The sequence below is a fragment of the Rattus norvegicus genome, chromosome 5, assembly GCF_021556685.1.
Source record: "Rattus norvegicus strain SHRSP/BbbUtx chromosome 5, alternate assembly SHRSP_T2T, whole genome shotgun sequence".
NCBI classification, from domain to species: Eukaryota; Metazoa; Chordata; class Mammalia; order Rodentia; family Muridae; genus Rattus; species Rattus norvegicus.
Window position 1 is genome coordinate 46,219,819 of NC_141538.1, and position 3,878 is coordinate 46,223,696.

The window sequence follows — 3,878 nt, forward strand, 5'->3', positions numbered from 1 at the left end:
AGGATGGGGAGGGGAACACCCATTAAGAAGGGAAGGGGGAGGGATTAGGGGGATGTTTGCCCGGAAACCGGGAAAGGGAATAACACTCGAAAAGTAAATAAAAAATACTCCAGTTAATAAAAAAAATTTAAAAAAAGCTATGAAAATCTGGCATATACTACAGCACGGAAATAAACAGATTTCACCATTTTAAGTAAAATCAATCAAATATAAAAATGCAAGTACTATCTTGTATTATTCATATGTTAATTGTTAAATGGTTGACCTACTGAAGTTGCTAACAGAATAGTAGTTACTAGTGTCAGGAGAGGTCAGAAAGGAGGTGAAGTTGATCAATGGGTGCTAGGTTATAAGCCATTGTGGCATGATATTTACAATAGAATGTTTGTAGATAGAAAGGAAGTATGGTCAAGATAGTCTTATCATATTCACTCTAAAGAATTGACAAACTTATAAATAATTGACAATATAGATAACTTACATCAAATATCACATGATAAAATGTGAAGAAACTACATTTCCTATAAAAACATAAATTCATTTTTATAAGTTGTACTTTTATAATTGGTATTATTATAAATAGAGGATACATGCTAAATACATATACAATTATAAAATGTACACAGTTCACATATTACACATCTAGGAAAAGTTTGGGGAATACTATTGAGGGTCCTGGTCCGGAAATGTAGGAGATCTCACGTTATTTTGAAGCAGGGTCTTTACAAACATAATCAGGCTTAGGTAATAAAGTTGCAATCATGTGTTTCTCTCAAATCAGTATGAAGAGGCTTGAATACAGCATAACAAAAGGAAAGAAAGGCAGAGATTAGACTGGTGGAATAGGTTCTACTGAAGAACACCATGACCTAGTGAACGTAGCGTATTTTCTCACTTGGGCATTGGGTAATACCATGCTTTGTAGGCAACTGATTTTGTACTTTTCTGCTCTGCAATTTGGAAAGAACACATTTCTATCATTTTTAGCCTTTGATTTATTGTGCTTTGTTATGACAATCTTAGAAACTTGAACGAAGTATACTAGGAAAGTAGGAGATAAGTTATGTGTAGAAACTGATATGGTGTCTGTGCCCACAGGAGAGGTATGCTATACTGAGATACAGACATGGAGATTTAGATAAATTAAGTAGAAGGGATAGGCAGTTTATAATCATTATGCAACCTTAAAATCAAACACTGAAAAGTAAAAACCATATAAACTTACTTCTTCATATCCACTTTAATATTCTAAGATTGAAAATTCATTCATTAAGCTAATTATTATCTTCACCATAATGTATTTCAAAATAACCCTTCTTAGCACATCCTCATTTTGATTGCTAAGTGGCATGTCCCATTCTAAGGATCATATCTAAACTTAGATTAAAATTATGAATTCTTATGACTTCATTTTAGGTGTTTAATGGTTGTCTTAATTTAATTTTACAACTGTGAAAAGACACCACCACAAAGGCAACTGTCATAAGGACAACATTCAGTTGTGCCTGGCTTACAGGTTCAGAGGTTCAGTCCACTATCATCAAGGTGGGAACATGGCAGAACCCAGGCAGAAATGGTGTAGGAGGACCTAAGAGTTGTACATCTTTATCTGAAGGCTACTAGAAGAAAAGTGGTGTCCAGGCAACTGGGACAAATGTCTTAAAGCCCATACCTACAGTGACACACCAATGGCAACTGGACTTCACGTTCTTGGGCTGAGGATATAAAAACCACTAGGATGTAATATTTTTTCCTATTTTCTCAAGTTCTTTTATATGCTCTGATTTCAAACACATTGCAAGGTTTTGTTTTGTTTTATGTTGTTTTGTTTTGTTTTATTTCTTTTAAGATTAGAAACTATTTCTCAAATATTCCAAGCCTCCTAGAATATCTTGGTTAATAGAATTTAAATGGCCTTACAAGATAAAACATTTTTCAGAGGAAAAATATCATTTAGACTAGCATTTCTTGCATAGAGTTTAATAACAACTTATCCTGTTATTTGAATTTAATTGACATTTTTCAGTTTAGTCGGAAGTATATGGTGATTGTTACTATAAACCATTGGTAACAGGTAAAGTTTTATTTGGTGAAATAAAACAAGGCATTCATTGAAAGTAGTTTGAACTTATATTTGAGTAAAATAAAATAATCAAAAAGAGAAGGCTACTAATTTGAGAATGAGTATCATAATAGAAAATGGACAAAGGGTACTTGAGAGGGACTGAAGGGAAGAAAGAGAAGGGGGAATTGATACAATTTTATTTTAATTAAAAATAAGCTTCATTAAAGACACAAAACATAAAATTATTGTGAAAACAAAATCTTTCAATATTTTACCCAATAGAGCTGAATAACTCTTCATTTTCATTAAAGTTCTTAAATTTCTGTGATATATTTCTGAACATCATCATCTCCATTTCATGGCTAGTATAAAAGGAAACAGGGGTGGGTGAAATTAGAATGTAACATTTGCTTATTTGATGGACCCCATTGCCGGAAGTTAGCTAAAGATGGGAACATTAACAATTGCTGTGAGATAAGAAGTTACTTGATTTTTCCATTTGTCCAAACTCATCTGTATTCCATTTCCAAGGGTAACTGAGAGCTGAATGAATCATGAAATGACATCATCCCATCAGTGAGTCTGAAATGGTTCTGGTGACTGCGAGTTAATATCCCAAGTCAGAATCTATGTCCGACTATAGCATCGGATCCTTTGTAGTGAAAATGTTGTCTCTGAATATTTTGCTGATGAACTTGATACAACTCACAACATAGATACTGTATTCAGCTTACACCTAAGAGATATTTTCTCTGGATTAATTTGGCATAGGTGTTCTTTTCCAACTCACTCCAATTTGTCATCTGTCTGACTTCTGTTCCTCTAAACCATCCCTGAATAGTAGCTCTCTGAATGCTAGACCCAAGGCGGCCTTGTTTTTCATATGCATGCAAACTAAGCAGCCTGCAGGCTGTCCTTCCCATCTTTCTATTCTGAGCTACCCACTCTCCAAGAAAATCTCATACTTATCTCTGACTTTCTTAACTCACCATTCAATCTACTTATTTCCTACTTAGTTTATGTTCCTTCTCAAAATGATATTATGTAAGGGAAGCTTTCAATGGACAGTACATTCCCTGAAATGTTATTAACTTGCCATAATGTATTATTCACCAAAGAACACAGTTGATTTTGGCTCTTGATTTTTTTCAATCATACTATAAATATACTAAGAGAACAGGTACTTTGTCACTTTTTCTCCACCCTGGTATTCAGAATTCTTAATATATAAAGAGAAACATAATACTCACTATGTAAGCGCTAACTGAGTGGATGAATGGTAAATGCTTGTCTTGTCGCCTTAGACTTTTCTTGACTTGGATGAAAATTCCAAGCTATCAGTCTCGAAACACTTTAATTAAACCATGGTCAACTTTATTTAAACATTAATTCCAACTTTTTAAACACATTTTATTTGTAATTCTAGACTTTTTATATAGCTATTTATTTTTCTTAAAGATATACCTTATTCAGATTATTTACCTTATAGTATATTTTTCTTTCCTTTTTCACCAAGGATTTGAATTAATCTTTTCTTGGTTTTGCTTTCCCAAATAAAAAGCAAATAATTGAGCTTTTTTACTTTCATTTATTTATGAAACTTCTGAAACCATAAACTTCAGGATCACTTTTTAAATGTAAAATTAAGTTAGTACTCAGGTCTCTATTTTCAACTTTATTGATGTACATGTTCAGAAAAATTTCACCATGTTCACTTAATACTTATAAAGCATATGTTAAACATAATGTTCTCTTTTAGTGGACAGAGGTAAGTTCTTCTCAATCCTAGTGTGGCATCCAAACGATTTTCTCA